We start from the raw sequence: 17,054 nt of genomic DNA, 5'->3' as shown, positions 1-17,054 counted from the left end.
ATCCAACCTTATTGATGTGTCTTATAATGAGCTTTTTCAATCTCCCACCTTCCCTGGGGAATGCAGACTTGCATCAGCTAATTAATGAGCACACAGGGGGGAATTTAGGTCACAGGAAGGGCTGGGAGAAGAGAACGAGAGGGGAATAAGCGGCACTGCCTTCGATCGATACATCACAAGGAAGAAATCAGAGGGCCAAAAAACGGGGTGAATGAGTCCGGGCTTCCAGGAAATTAGAGTCTTTTGACAGAAAAGACAGGGTTGACAGTGAACAAGAGGTGCCACAGTGCTGTTGTGTCGGCAGACAATGACCCCACTCTGGACTGAATTACTGTGACAGGCAGCAAGAGACTTGGAGGTGCATTTATGGAAAAATGAGGAAAGGGAGAGGGAGACAAGGGGACGTTTCTAACCTTAAGCAGATGGACAGTTTGATTTATAGAAGGTCACATAATAGTCAAGAGCCACCTACTGTATATTTCTCTCTATATATATGTTCCCATCCATACAGCACTGTTCTTTTCCCTTCCTCCCTCTCATTTCCTCGCCTCTTGCTCTCCTCCCCTTGCCTACAGGCTTTTGGAAAATGGGGACAAAAAGGACTTAAACAGGTAAGTGGGTCACACTTTGTGTTGCTGTGGTGAAAGTACCTCTGTGACGCATGAATACAAAAATAGTGTGTCAACACACAGAAAGGTCCCCTTCCAAAAATGTGTTGTTACCACTTATTAAACCAAAAATGTGAATTTCCCCCAATGCCATCTACCTTATCGTGCAAGTATTATACCTGCTAAACATCAGCATTTTAGCCCTATCATTGTGAGCATGTTGCCATTGCTAACATTAGCATTTAGCTTAAAGCGCCAGCCTTACAGTCATCCACCAAAGCACATTCTATATGCAAGGAGACAACATATTCACTTTTGATCTACATAAACTTTTTTCAGTTAATTTAGTTTTCTGCATGTCTAGCTACAGCTAGTTAGTGATCACGGTGCTGAGACCAATGCATCATCAGGAGGCTGCCTTATTAACAAATTCTTTGTAGGTGCTCAGTATCAATTAAATGCACATGGCTTTCTCACTCTTGGCTCTTTTACGTTACATGGACATGACAATGGTTAAACCACAAATGGAAACAAGCCACAAACCAGCAAGAAGACAGCAATTCAGGTTGGACTATACTTGAGATTCTCCACCAAAGCACAGTAATCATTTCCAACTGATTTTGAGCCAAGGCCTCGCAGGTGAAATCATTCTGCTGCAGTCACTTCTCTTCACTACCCTCGAGGTCAGAGCTCTGTCAGCCCTGCAGCCACCACTTGTGTAAACCTTTCTCTCTCAATATGTCTTTGCCATCCATAACATGAGACGTGTGCTTTGTTCCAGGACAGAAGCAGCAGCGGACCCCAACACACTCCCCTCTTAGTGGGTAGTTCTTGATAAATGTGATTCTCCTAACTGCTGCACAGAGACTCATTTGAGGTAAAATTATGTATGCAGCTGCAGACTAATTTCTGGGACTGTCTGTCAGGGTAGTGTTTTATTACACATAATCTGTTTTGTGTGTGTTTGATGTTCCAGTCTGCAGTTTAGCACAAATGCAAATCGAATGTTTTCAAGAACATTTTATATTTGCATGGTGTTTGATGTAGTTGTGATACAGTAATCCTGAGCACCAGGGTGAAACACAAATTTGTCAGCAGCTGCGCATATTAGGGAGAGTTATTTCAATTATAAATATAATGAACTAGTCCATTATATCTAAGTGCTGTGTAGAACAGTGCCATTGAAACTGCATTTAATAAAGCTGTCTTCACTGGAATCAAGTTGCTTCAAGTGAGAGTATTACAAGAGCAACAGACAATATTTTCATTTGATTGTTTGGTTCATAAGATGTTTTTTTTTTTTTTTTTAAATCATTCACAATTTCTCAGAGCCCAGAGTGATGGCTTAAATTCACTTGATTTATATCTAATCAAAAGACCCCAAACCCAAAGACGTGCAGTTCACTTTCACATGACAAAGAAAATCAGCAAATCTTCAAATTTGAGAAATCGTATAACTGAAACAATTAACTATAAAAGTACTAAAGTTGCTGATTATTTTTTTGTCAATTAAGACCAGAGAGCCAAATCTAAACTCTTCCAAAAATATTCACATGTTGGTAACTTCAAGTTTTGTTGAGTCACGTACAGAAAACAAACGCCATGTAGATTTATTTTGTGTGAGAGCTGCAAGGCCCAGTAAAGGACAAAGTAATTTTTCATTAAAACGTCATATGCAATAGCTTGCTTCATCAGCTCTGGGCTCAGTAGGGTCCAGTAATTTAAGGTTGTATCTGTTATCTCTAGATTTTTCCCTTTTTTGTCTAGGTTTCAATCTGTCTCAGTGTGAATCAGCTGATCACTGCCTCAGGCCTGTACAGGATGGAGCGATAAGAAGAAAATGAGATTGTCTGTTGCACCAGTGAAGACACCATCAACATGCAGCTGTTGCTTCTGGGTTTTTTTTCTTTTTCAGCAGTTTTTTCTAGTATGTGGGCCCACAGAAGTGATGATTCATTTTTTACTTTACATAACACACATTTTGCCTCTCAGACATAAACGTGATGCTAAAATATTTACAGTAAATGTAATGGAACACTTAAATACACTGCTGAAGTACTCATGCACATAACCGAATTCAACCTCAGAGCCACTTAAATGTACTCACATACAGCACACCACTTAAAACACTTTCACATTGCAGCAAAAATCAGTCAAAACACACACACAAGCACCCACTACTAAAACACTCAGTCGGCTACCACTGATTACCTGATTACCAGTGTGGATATAAGTGAAATCTGCAGGCCACCCGTAGGAATATCATTGTTTTAAGTGAGAGAATATTCCTAGGGTGCTGCTGTCTGAGAGCAAATGAGCTGATTTGCATCCAGGGGAACAGGACATGAGAATAACCACAAAACATTTGCTCACTACACAGACTTATGCACTTAGTGTGATCACAGGAAAAGAAGAGGAAGCTGAGGAAGTGTACTATCTGAGGGAAAGATTTGAATAAAAATGAGCAAGTAAAAATAGTTAAGAGTCAACTGAAGAGGAGTCACAACCACCACTGAAACACTTATAGAATAGAATGGAATGGAACAGGTCTTTATTGTCGCTGTTCCAAAACAATGAAACACTATTTAGCAGCTCTTGTAATGAGAAAAAGTAAAAGGAACAACAAATTAGATAAAAAATAATGACTATCAAAATGTGCTTTACAGAATTCCTTTAACATGTATTTATATTTTGTTAAGTTGACATGAATTGGGCTTTCTAATGCTACAGAGCTGCTGCAATATGTGCAAATTTTTAAATTGTATGTACAGATTCTCACAAATGTAGAATTTCAGGTCTTTATTGGACTGTTAAGCCAAGTTTGTATTGGTTACACAAGCAAAACAACACAAACTCTAAGCTCTTCAGGTAATGATGTCAACACTTAAGGCTTTAGCGTGGTGGTGTTTGGTCATAAACCAAAGTGGTGCACGATGAAGAGTCAGAGAATCACTGAAGTGAGTGAGTCATCCTCAGAGGAATATGACCGTTTCTTTCAGATCTCATGGCAGTTCTTACAAGTGCTGTTGAGACTTTACATCCAAAAACACAAAGGTCTACCTCATGGTGGCTCTGGAGGAAAAGTCATGGAATTACCTAACTCATCAGGATTCATCCTCTGGGGGCCACGGAAAAGCACAAAAATTTATTGCTAATCTTTGTTGAGATACTCTAGTCTGGACCAAGGTGGTGGACTGACCAACTGGCCAGACTAGATCCCTTGCCTAACCCCTAGTTTCAGGCTGATGGCCTGGCTAAAACAGGGCTATTTCTGTATTTATCTAACTCTGCCAAGACTAGATAACTGGCCCCTCTACTGTTAGGTAAGAGAACAAACCACAATGATTTATTCACTGTTGATCAACTGTTTTAATCAACTTTATCCAAAATCTCTTGCCAGTGAACACTGTTGATTAAATATTGTTTACTACACATCTTAACCCGCCTCTTGAGCACAGATTTCAAGCCTCGCTAAACCAAATTTGAGACAAATAACATGAACTTTCCATGTAGAAGTACAGTAGAAAAGAGAAAAGTATGAGATACTAATGTTGCCAGCTGAAAATAAAATCATATACTCAAATGGCAGCTTATGTGGGCCTGGATATGAGTCTGCAGAAACCCAGTAAGACTAAGAATATGGCTAAAGATTTGTGTGTGGGAGTGCAGGTCCTGTGTGCTGTGTACTGTGTAATACGTTAACAGACACACAGCCATCGGAGGTCAAGATGAAAACAAAGATTGAGTCACAGCTGCTGGTTGATCCAGCATAAGGTCTGGGCAGAGCTGCTGCCTCTTTCAGCTCTCTGCCAGGCTAATAATATCCTGCTAAAGCTGCTGATTGGGAACACGAGGTGAGAGCACCTCGCTGCCCAAGTACGTCACCGGGGTTTGCAGCTGCTAAAAGAGGAATAACTTTTCCCCAGATAGAAACAGGGCCCCGGGTTTTGACTATTCTCTGCGCAACCGAAACACTCCCACGTACTTGCTAGAGCCTAAAAAGGACAAACACAGAATGCAATGATGTGAATAATGTATTTTTACAACAGACATCTGCAGGTTTGGTTAAATGAGTTAGTTTTATCTAAAAAGATACATTTAAACAGGTGTGATGACCTTTATATGGATGCTCACCTCTACAAACACATTTTTACCTCACTGCCATCTTGTCCGGGTGACATAAGGCCTTAAAATGTTTGTCTTTTTAAATTTTAATCTAATTAGTCTCATGTTTTCTGTATGATAAGCCATTTTCCTCACCCACTTATCCATATCTTGGGTCAGAAATTAACCTAGCCTCGCCAAAACTCTGATTGCATCTCTTGTGCATCACATAGTAAAAACACTTCTAGACCCCTGATTTTGGGCAGTTTACTGGGGGAGTATTTTACCCTAATTTTGTGGAAGGCATTTTTATCTATGACAGTGTTTTCACCCCACTCTGGAGAAGTGGATTGCACTTTGTCAGGCCTCTACCCTACGACCTTATCTGCCAAATGTTAGTTGACGTAAGTCGTCATTGCTCGCGACGTGTCTTGTCATTGGCCAATACCTTCTAGGAGGAGCGCAGAGAGGCGGAGAGAGGAAGTGGAAAATATGTTGAAACCAACTTTGAAGTGTTTCTTCGGTTTGCTAGTACTGTGAGAAAACGGTGTTACCGAAGAGGTCTGGATGCCAAAACAAACTCTGGGCCTGCTTTTTTGTCGAACACGAGTGAGACTGGACACTGAACACACCTGCGGCGTGAAGGTAAAGCAAACAGTCGGCGGCTAGCGTTAGCATTATTGTTATCGGAGAGCGTTAGCATTTCCGGCGAGCGTTAGCATTAGCATTACCTTGTAATGATATCGTTAAATTATATCATCAGCCATTTATATCGCGTGGGTAAGAGTGGGTTTGTGTTTCTGTGACTGAGGCGTCCCTGGCATGAGTTGTGGGCACCTAACATGGATGGATGGGCTCTTGGGGATCTGTGTAAATCCCTTTGTTTTCACTTTACGGACATTTTGCGTCTCTTTGTCATTTTGTGTTCAATCCTGATCATTTTAACTTCGTTTATGGTAGTTTATCATGTCGTTGTCATCGGTTTGTGGCTATTTGTGGTTGTTTTTTGTCATTGTGCGTCTCTACCTGGCTTATTTACACCTGGGTGTTAGTGTCAGCATTAGTGGTGAGCGTTAGCATCAGAGTCGAACATTAGCATTGGCCTTATCTTCAAATTATGTCATTGGGGCTTGTTTCCTTTTTGTCATCGTTTTATTTGCGTTGGTTAAAGCGTCCGTGACATGAGTTGTGGAGGGTGGTAACTGTTTAGTAGTCAGTTTGTCTCTTTACAATTACTTTGCAGACATTTTACAGCTTCTTTGTAATTTTGTGCTCCCGCTTTGTCATTTTAAGTCAGTTTATGGCAGATTATCATGTTGATGTGATCATTTTGTGTCTTTTTGTGGCGGTTTTGTGTCTCTAGCTGGCTGTTGGACATCTACTTATGGTCAGCTTCTTTGTAGTTGTTTTGCATTGTATTGTCTTTGCAGTTTTGTGTCATTTAACGTTTCTTTGTGGCCATTCTGTGTTTCAGTGTGGCAGTTAAAAGCCTCTCATTGTGATCCTTTTTACAACTCTTTTTTTGTTTTGTTTTTTTTGCCTTTTTGTCGTTTGTGTGTCTTTGTGGGAGTAATCTGTCCATAGCTGTCCATTGATTGCCTGTCGTGTCTATTATCAATTAGAAATTTGTTTGTGGTGACTTGAGACTCTTTTTTTTAGCTCAGTTTTGAGTTAAATAAGAGCTTGGAAACTAGATTTTAACTCTGCTCCTCCACAAGTTTTAAACCTCAAGAGTAGGTCACAATGTATGAACTGAAATTACTGTTAGGTAGGTAGAAGTGTATTGATCATTTTCCTTGATATGTTTCTCTCTTTATTTCCTCCAGGTGTCACCACGTCATCCATGATCACAGAGAGTGTTCGTACAATGAAGAAGTTCTTTGAAACCAGGACTGAGGCCTCCAGGTAATTTACAAACAGCTTTACATAAACTGTCCAACACAGAGCACTGACATTAAATTATATATCTTCAGTAATTGATCTGAAGTCTGAATAGTTAGATTTGTCACAAAAAGACTTAACTCATTATTAAAGTTTATTTACATAGTTCATGAATGTACAGAATACTAAATGAAAAATTTAGACATCAGCTCTCTCTCTCCATCTCTGTCTCTCTCTGCCTCCCTCTCCTTCACTCTCACTCTCCCCATCTCTCTCCCTCACTCTCTTTAGCCTGGCACACACTAAAAGATTTTTAAAATCTTACCTGATCTAGAAAATGTGACAGACCACACATATGACAACACACAATGTCAGATTTGTTTTATAGTAGTATGCTTTGTCCGCATCTCATTCTCTCTGTCCCTCTCTCTGTCTTTCTCATTAGTGCAGTAAATCCTAAAAATGTTTTCAGTTCAGTGTTACACTAGAAACACTGCTTAATTCATTCAGTCTGCAAATTCAGTTCAAATTTTAACAGACTGGAGACAAAAACATTTCCATCCAATGCTGTTGTGTAAATATCAGGAGCTGGTGGAGTCAGTTCTTCAGTCAGAGCAGCTTCTTCTGTCTTTGTGTATAAAGCAAATTTAACTCCTGGACTAGTTCTGATTAGTCCAGAACCAGTTAGTCCACATTCTGTGTCTTTTACTTACCTATCTTTTGACAGTTTGAAGTTTAAAACCCAGAAACTCTCTGTGCTTGTATTTTTATTTTTTATGTTAAAAGTCACATCTTTATATTGTTTGTTGTGTTTTTCTCCACAGGATTCAAACTCCAACCATTAAATCACAGAGAGAAGAGACAGATGTGAAGACATTTCCAGAAGGTCAGTGTTCATTTATTTTTTTCCAGTCTGACTCTTGTCATTAACAAAATATGTAATATATAAAACAAAAAAGTTTAGAATAGAATAGAAACCCTTTTAATAAATAGGCCTGAAAAAATAAGTATAAAACCTTAAAAAGTAAGTCTAAAAATAATGATAAAACATTTAACTTTATTTATCAGACCTGTTTTTTTAAAACCTTTAAAAATAGGTCTAAGTGTTAAGTATGAAACCTGTAAAAAATAAATTTATAGTATAAAGCCTTTAAAATATATATTTAAAAGTTAAACATAACTGAAACTTTTTAAAAGTTAATTTAAAAACCCTTAAAAAATAGTCTGATCAATGAGTATAAAACCATAAATTAAATATAAAACGTAAAAAAAAAAAAAAATTCAAAATGTTAAAAAATTGATCTGAAAAAGTAAAATATGAAAATCATAATATTTTTCTTATAATAAAATGATCTGTAGAACATCTGTTTCAAATACAACTCAAAAGCTTAGGAAGTCACTTTTAATGATTTTATTCCAGACAACATTAAACAAATCACAGCAAAGACAATGGCAGACATTTGACCACAAGAAAACGCTGGTTAGGGTTAATGTAGGTATGAGCACATTTTAAGTATAAAAACTTTAAAAACATGAGTAAAAATAAATATAAAGCCTTTAAAAAATACATTTAAAACCTTAAATAAGTCTAAAAAATAAGGATAAAACATTTAAAATCTGTCTTAATGACATTAAAACATATGACCACAAGGAAACACTTAGGGTTAATGTAGTTATGAGCAAATTTTCCAAAGATGAACATGTCTATTAAGCGTTTGATCATTAAACTACCTGTGATACAATAATCAGATAGTTGTATCATAAGCTGTTGACTATTCTCAAATGTGTTATATAAAGTCTTTGGAGAATGTGCCCATGAGTACATTACAGATGGTCAAGAAAAACAAAGTGTTTTCACTTGAACAACAGGAAACCAGCACTATTTACAGCTAATTAACAGCTTCGCAACACTGTTTTCTTTCATCCACTTCAGGTCTTCAGCTGCTGTTGTCTTCTCCTCCTGCAGATACAAGAACACGTGTTACTGAACTGATCAAAATATTTTTGTGAGTTACTATTCTGATTTTTTTTAATGTTTTTGATGCCTTAGTATACTTTGACTTTTTTTATGCCTTACTATACTAAGACATTTTTTGACAGTTTTCTATGCTTACTGTACTATGACATTTTATTATGCCATACTATATTATGACTTTTTTTGGTGATTTTTGACCCTTGCTATACTAAGACATTTTTTTGACCACATACTATACTGTGACATTTTGTGACAGTTTTCTATGCCATACTATATTATGACATTTTTTGATGGTTTTTGACACCTTACTGTACTAGAACATTTTTTGACAGTTTTCTATGCTTACTGTACTATGACATTTTATTATGCCATACTATATTATGACTTTTTTTGGTGATTTTTGACCCTTGCTATACTAAGACATTTTTTTGACCACATACTATACTGTGACATTTTGTGACAGTTTTCTATGCCATACTATATTATGACATTTTTTGATGGTTTTTGACACCTTACTGTACTAGAACATTTTTTGACAGTTTTCTATGCTTACTGTACTATGACATTTTATTATGCCATACTATATTATGACTTTTTTTGGTGATTTTTGACCCTTGCTATACTAAGACATTTTTTTGACCACATACTATACTGTGACATTTTGTGACAGTTTTCTATGCCATACTATATTATGACATTTTTTGATGGTTTTTGACACCTTACTGTACTAGAACATTTTTTGACAGTTTTCTATGCTTACTGTACTATGACATTTTATTATGCCATACTATATTATGACTTTTTTTGGTGATTTTTGACCCTTGCTATACTAAGACATTTTTTTGACCACATACTATACTGTGACATTTTGTGACAGTTTTCTATGCCATACTATATACATGGTTGACACTTATGACATTTTTTGACAGTTTTCTATGCTTACTGTACTATGACATTTTATTATGCCATACTATATTATGACTTTTTTTGGTGATTTTTGACCCTTGCTATACTAAGACATTTTTTTGACCACATACTATACTGTGACATTTTGTGACAGTTTTCTATGCCATACTATACTGTGACATTTTTTGACAGTTTTCTATGCTTACTGTACTATGACATTTTATTATGCCATACTATATTATGACTTTTTTTGGTGATTTTTGACCCTTGCTATACTAAGACATTTTTTTGACCACATACTATACTGTGACATTTTGTGACAGTTTTCTATGCCATACTATACTGTGACATTTTTTGACAGTTTTCTATGCTTACTATACTATGACATTTTCTGACTTTTTTTTAATGGCTTACTATACTAAGACATTTTTGTGACATTTTTGATGTTGTTCTATAATGTGGCAGTTTTACTTCTATTTTGGATTACTACTACTTCTGCATTGCTTTTATTTTGCAGATAATTTTTCCTGTTACCTCTACTATTAGATTACTTTTCCCATGATATATTACTTCTAAATTTACAGAAAAAGTTTACTGTTGCAAACTACATCTAGTAATAGATTACTTTGACTATTCCATCTTACTTCTGAAATTGCTAATTACTTTTACATTACTTCTGTTAATACATGTTACTTAGACATTTTTCCTCATATTGCAGATTACTTCTATTATTACACTTTTCTGATATACTCAATACTGAACAGTTTAATGTCAGTGCCCTGTGTTGGAGAGTTTGTGTAAAGGTGTTTGTGAATTACCTGGAGGCCTGGAGAACTTCTTTGATCGTGGATGATGTCTCTCTGATCATGGACTATGTCTCTGTGGTTGTGAACAAAGAGAAACATGCAAAGGAAATTGATCAATACATGACCACCTATTCCTCATCAACAGTTAAATGCTGAAAACACAGAAATATTCAACATTACAGCTGAACCAGAACATTTAAGAAACATAATGGGCTGTTTCAGAAAATTAACAGTTGACTGTCATCACCTCCTGAAGAACCAACAACAAATTTTTGGGAAAAAGTAAAATGACTATTAATTGTGTGTCTATCAACTGATCACTGAAGCAATCATGTATGTTACTGTGAACTGCACAACAATAGTAAAGACTATCAGTTAAGTCAATGTTTGAATGCTTGTGTTGTTTATTATACTTCAGTAAAAAGTCTGAGTATTTCTTCCACCACACACAGTCACATACAGAATCATTATTTCAAACTGAGCTGGGATTTAGCCAGTGACACTAAATGTAAAAAACAAAAGCAACTGCTGACAGTATCCAGCTGCAAATAGCATAACTGTCAAAATTATGGTGCATCCCAGTTGTATTTAGAAGTTGGAATTTCCTAGTCAACTGGAACACCCAATGAAGTCAGATTTCCAACCCGGAAAGTTGGACTATACTATACTATGACCCATCACTGTAATATGACATTTTCTGACTTTTTTAATGCCTTACTATACTAGGACATTTTTGTGACATTTTTGATGTTGTTCTATAATGTGGCAGTTTTACTTCTATTTTGGATTACTACTACTTCTGCATTGCTTTTATTTTGGAGATAATTTTTCCTGTTACCTCTACTATTAGATTACTTTTTCCATGATATATTACTTCTAAATTTACAGAAAAACTTTACTGTTGCAAACTACATCTAGTAATAGATTACTTTGACTATTGCATCTTACTTCTGAAATTGCTAATTACTTTTACATTACTTCTGTTAATACATGTTACTTAGACATTTTTCTCATATTGCAGATTACTTCTATTATTACACTTTTCTGATATACTCAATACTGAACATGGACAGTTTGTGTAAAGGTATTTGTGAATTACCTCGAGGCCTAGAGAACTTCTTCGATCATGGATGATGTCTCTCTGATCATGGACTACGTCTCTGTTGTCGTGGACAATGTCTCTCTGAATGTGGGCGATGCCATCGAATCGGGGAACTCCGTTACTACCAACTCTTGTGCATGTCTCTGCAATCATGGACAGTGTCTCCCTCATCCTCAACAATATTTCTCAGATCATGGACCCTGGAGGAGAACAAAGAGAAACATGCAAAGGAAATTGATCAATACATGACCACCTATCCCTCATCAACAGTTAAATGCTGAAAACACAGAAATATTCAACATTACAGCTGAACCAGAACATTTAAGAAACATTAGTGGGCAACTAATCACTGAAGCAATCATGTATGTTACTGTGAACTGCACAACAATAGTAAAGACTATCAGTTAAGTCAATGTTTGAATGCTTGTGTTGTTTATTATACTTCAGTAAAAAGTCTGAGTATTTCTTCCACCACACACGATCACATACAGAATCATTATTTCAAATTGAGCTGGGATTTACCCAGTGACACTAAATGTAAAAAACAAAAGCAACTGCTGACATTAATAATCCAGCTCATCAACACATCTGTTGGTCTGTGAGGTGATGTTGGTGTCTCTGTCCAAGCTACAGCAGCTGAACAAGTAGACCTGGAAAACACAAGTACAACACTTGAAAGACTGATTAACTAATACTAAATAGTAATAGAAACTAAACACTAAAGCCTTGACAATTACAAATAAAACTTGACTGACCTAAAAGAGAAGAGCAACGTAAAGAAAATCTGAAAGCATAATTTTGAATTTAAAAGCTTAAATTTTGGTGTAATGATTTCTAACTAATCTCCTTTAACACCAAACTGTGCTAACTCAAGCATCAAGTCCAAACAAACAAATGACTAATCACTAGGGGGGGCGGGATCTCATGCCACAAGACCTTGCGATATTTAAACATGAGGATATTTCTCGTCAGGTGAAAAGCTGCTTCGGGAGACAGTATCCAGCTGCAACTAGCATAACCATCAAAATTATGGTGCATTCCAGTTGTATTTAGAAGTTGGAATTTCAAAGTTCCTAGTCAACTGGAACGCCCAATGAAGTCAGATTTCCAACCCGGAAAGTCGGAGAAAACCCACCAACCCTGACATAAGAATCAAAGACGGCTGCTACTTACATCAATAGCAATAAACACTCTGCTAATTTTACTGTTAATAGCAGTTCGGTCTTATTGGTTTCACATTAAGTCAGTCATACATATAGTACTGTGGACATGTTGCTACGCTGTTTGTATGAGCAAAATACCACGTAGAGCGTTGTTATCAACTGGTATTGCTAACAATGGCTAGTCTGAGATTTGTTTGAATCGGTTCACGTTCATGGTTGGACGTTACATTTTTTGTGAACAGTTAAATTTGAATGTCTTTTTAAGAACATTCTCAAGTGTTGGCATTAAAATATAATGTTAACAACTGAGGTGTTCTTCGGGTGGAGTGCAGATTTGTTTTTGAATGTGTACTCCGAAAAAGGTATTTCTATGAGCGTCCATGTTTTCCTGACTCGCGGAGGAACACAGAGTTAAAATTAAGTTTCCAAGCTTGAATTTAACATAATACTTGATTGAGCTCAGTTATAAGACACCACAAATAATTTTCTCATCACTAATATTTACAACCGTGGGTCAATAGATAGCTATGGGCAGATTACTGCCACAAATCTACAAACACAAACGACAGACAAAAATCTTAAAAATGCTTAACCGCTGCAATGAAATTAAAAATGACCTCAAATAAATGTAAAATGATCCGGAATTGACACAGAACTACAGAGACGACCACAGAGATACAAAGATATTGACCATAAATAGATGTAAAATTGCCAAGTAAAGACGCAAAGTGATGCAGTAAGACCACAAACAGACACAAAAAGATCACAATGACATGATATTCAGGCAAACAGACTGAACAGCTACTTTACCTCCGTAAGGTGCCCATGCTATAGTCACAGAAACAGAAACACACTTTAACCCACGCAAATAAAAACGACCACTAAAAGGTAAAGGCCCAAAGACATCACATCAAGCTAATACTAACGCTCGCCACATGCTAACGCTGACATCCAGGTGTAAAGCAGCAAGGTACAGACGAAATATAATAGAAAATGACCACAGATAGACACAAAACTATGACAACGACATGATAGACCGATATAACTGAGCTAAAATGACCAGGATGGAACACAAAATTATAAAGAGATGCAGAACTGTGACTGTAAACAATTGCAACAGGGATTTAAACAGACTATCAAGAACTCTTACCCACGCGGTAAAAACGACTGCTAAAAGAAGTAATTTAAAGAGAAGGCTAATGCTAACGCTCGCCGCTAACACTAGCCGCTAGCTAGTTCGCTCCTTAGCCTTACCACAGTAGTACTAAACGTCCAGCCTCACTCGTGTTCAACAAAAAGCAGCTCCAATGCTTGTTTTTGCATCCAGGCTTTTCGGCAATCAACTTTTATTTGGGAATTAACTTTTCTGGTAGTACTGACAAACTGAGGTAACAATCAAACCTTGGTTTAAATCTGTTTCCCGACTTCGTTTCTCCGCCTCTGCGCTCCTCCCATAAAGTCATGACCGATGACGACAGAACACATAAAACTAGCTGAGATTTCAACAAGTAAATCTGAACAGATATATATACTGAGTGCAAAAGTGCAAAAGAGGATAGAAGCATAAACCGACTAATGCAAAAATACATTCAGATGCAGTTCACTAAACTGACTGAATTAAAGTCAGCAAAACCAACCAACCTCTCTGAAGAAAAAGTTTTTCAAAGAGATGTGTCAGCCTCAATTCTTCAAATGTGTATTTTGGTGACATTTTTTTTAAAGTATCTGTTGTATAAGGAAGATAATGTATTATGCTCCAGTCTTTATGAATACTGACCAAATGCTCACATATGTGTTTCCCACTCTTCTACCCAGAGCAATACTCTAAACACTGCTCCATTTCTCTTTGCGCTGTTGTCGACATGTGCTATAGCATTGGCCTTCCCCTTGAAACTGGTGTGTGAGGAAGTGTGTGTATCAGTGTCAGGGTCTAAGGGAGTGCATGGTCTGTCAGCACCAGGGTCTCCCATAGCTCACCCACCCAGCTTCCTAGTGACCGCTCGTTTATCACTTTCTCCTCTCGCTTCGCTCGCCTGTCTGTTCAATTCTGTGCTGGATTGGCTGTCACCACCAGCCCCCTCCCCTCCAGGTTTCATTTCTGTATGTACATGGCTCGGTCTTCACTGGATTTCACTGTCCTTCCCTTTTTTGTCCCGTCTGTGCACTATAGCAGCCTTTTTAAAAAAAAATCTCATTTCATACTAGTTTCATTCGTGGTTTACTAATTATTGGTCCACCCTTTTCATCTGCACCTGTCTGCCTCTCCCTTGTTGCATTTCTCTCACTGCCTGTACCTTTTGTTTGTGTTGCAGGAAAACCCCTCTTCCTACAGTAGACTGTCTCTCTCACATTGTTTGCCAACCCACAGAGATCTGAGGTGTTTTGGCAGGCCTGCCCTCAGAGGCATTAGGGCACAGTGAGTGAGAAACCAAGTCAGAAAGAAATGACCTTTTCCAAGCCGAATAGCGAGACAGAGAGGTGTAATCAGATCAATGTGCCCTTTGTCATCTCGCTGTCTGCCCTGTCAGTCTGTGTATCTGTCTGCCATTTGTTGTCCGTTTGTTCCTCGATGTATCTATTTTCTGTGTGCCAGCCATCTATCTGTCCAACTGTCTACCTGTCTTCAATATGCTTGATTTGTTTTATCTGTGGAACCACAGGTGTCATGGCAGCACCATTTCTACTGTACCTTAGAAATGGTATCTCTGTACTGAAATTTCTTGTTATTTATCAGCCAATATTGATGTATCTGGAATAAGTTAATACAGGTCTAAGACTGAGCAACAATTCAATATAAATGTTTATCAGCTTTACCAGAATCACATATTGATAAAATTATTATCTTACATCTTTTAAGTGTCCAAATTCTTGTTAATTATAGCTCACCATAATGGTCTACAGCCAACTGGCAGCTAGAGATATTTCACAATAAGTTAAGAGGTTCATCCTCTGAGCACCATGAATGGCTAAAATATCTCAACAGTTATTAACTTAATTCACATTTTGTACAGTCTGGACCAAAGCAGTTGACTGACTGACCATTGACTGACATTGCCATCCCTAGAGCCAGGCCCACCACATGTCATATTTGTGCCTGGAACAATGATCATCACAAAAGGCCCTCATTGTCAAAGCTAATTTAATATTTTAGACACTACAAATGGGTCCAGCTGTGCAAGAAGGGTGCATACAGTGCTATGTCGTATATGCTGCATCTTTGTGTGTTTTTTCTGTTTTTCTATTTCTATGTCTCTTAATCCATCACAGTCTGTGTGTTTTGAGTTACTTGTCTATTTGTTAGTTCACCTATCTCCTCACTTCCACTGATTTTCTTTATGTCTGTCTGTCAGCTGGTGTTGTTACACATTCCTGTGCCTCTGCCTGCCTCTGCCTCAGCCTGCCTGTCAGTAGTTGTGCAGGGAGTATAGCTGCAGCACAGGACAGACAGACACTTGGTAGCACCCTGCGATCAAATTCAGCTTCAGCTTGCTCAAGCAGCATTAAATCACTACCCTGCCTGCAAAGGACACATTGTTCCTGGTGGTTTTTGGTATGCACCAACAGAGTTAGGGGCAGTGTGTGAATGTGAAAAGGAAATCTGTTGTTAGCTGATGTCTGCTGACATCATTGAGATTCTGTTTTACAATCGTAGCATTTCTCCCTCCTTCTCTCTTTCGCGTACACACTGGAAATGACTCGAGCAAGGGCACGTTTGTCTGGGTAAACAGAGACAAACAGGCCTCCATAATTCATCATTCAACCCCTGGGAGGACAGCCAGTGCTGGCTTCAGACTCTCATTCATCTGCAGTGTAACACCACTGTAGTGGAGCCCCATTCACTTTGGGCAAAGCTTAAATATACCCAGAGGACACTTCCTGAGGAAGCACTCAAATTTGTTTACATTCTAATACCTGCTAACTCGGCAGGAGTTACAGCAGAGGGAGTCCCACTAGGGCGAACGCTGGGTAAGAGAACTGCAAATAACACATTCATGCTGTTGTAGCCATAAATATTGACAAAATAATAAGCCTTTTTACAGTGTCTAAGATTGTTTTGCAGTTTTATATGATGCAAACACACACCCACAACATCATACTCACAGCTCAACAGAAGTGTACTATTCCTTTTTTTTTTTTTTTTTTTTTTTTTTTTTTTACAGCTAAGTGAAGTTGTAAGTACCCTCTTGTGGCTTGCAGCTTGCTTCCTCAAGAGGGGACTTCAAGTGTTCTGTTATTGTCTTGAGGTAATGCCACTTAGAGTGGTGGCCATTTCATAAAATGTTCCTGTCTGTGTCTTGAAGGACGACATGAAAGATTTAAGATTTGGCTGCCCAACTCTAACCTTTCTTACTCAAAAAAACAGCCAAATTCATATTATCCTTTTACCTGCCTCCTTTGCTGATCCCCTTATATTTCCTCTAGAGCCACCATGATGTTCACATTTTTGTTTTATACCGAAGTGTCTTGATTCATGGATCAGAGGATGAATGCATTCATAAGAGGACGAAT

The 17,054-nt window shown here is 37.7% G+C and overlaps 2 long non-coding RNA genes across 5 annotated transcripts; one reads left to right on the top strand and one right to left on the bottom strand.

Annotated features, from left to right (window-relative positions):
- Positions 1 to 626: 626 nt before the first annotated feature.
- LOC127142801 (uncharacterized) lies at positions 627 to 9,450 on the top strand. 2 transcript variants are annotated; one of them, XR_007813860.1, is made up of 5 exons: positions 627 to 1,173; positions 1,390 to 1,485; positions 6,539 to 6,617; positions 7,418 to 7,479; positions 8,527 to 9,450. It is a non-coding gene; the product is annotated as an uncharacterized LOC127142801 (long non-coding RNA). The 2 variants fall into 2 exon arrangements; XR_007813859.1 differs by having other exon boundaries at positions 627 to 1,291.
- On the bottom strand, positions 7,990 to 13,994 carry LOC108879289 (uncharacterized). 3 transcript variants are annotated; one of them, XR_001960320.2, is made up of 5 exons: positions 13,947 to 13,994; positions 11,945 to 12,032; positions 11,380 to 11,582; positions 10,293 to 10,353; positions 7,990 to 8,553 (listed from the first exon to the last, which is right to left on the bottom strand). It is a non-coding gene; the product is annotated as an uncharacterized LOC108879289 (long non-coding RNA). The 3 variants fall into 3 exon arrangements; XR_007813857.1 differs by having other exon boundaries at positions 13,800 to 13,975; XR_007813858.1 differs by lacking the exon at positions 11,945 to 12,032 and having other exon boundaries at positions 13,800 to 13,975.
- Positions 13,995 to 17,054: the final 3,060 nt, after the last annotated feature.

This window comes from Lates calcarifer, linkage group LG9 (assembly GCF_001640805.2).
Source record: "Lates calcarifer isolate ASB-BC8 linkage group LG9, TLL_Latcal_v3, whole genome shotgun sequence".
Lineage (NCBI taxonomy): Eukaryota > Metazoa > Chordata > Actinopteri > Centropomidae > Lates > Lates calcarifer.
The sequence above is the reverse complement of the archived record's forward strand: the minus strand, read 5'-3'. Positions and strand labels throughout refer to the sequence as shown.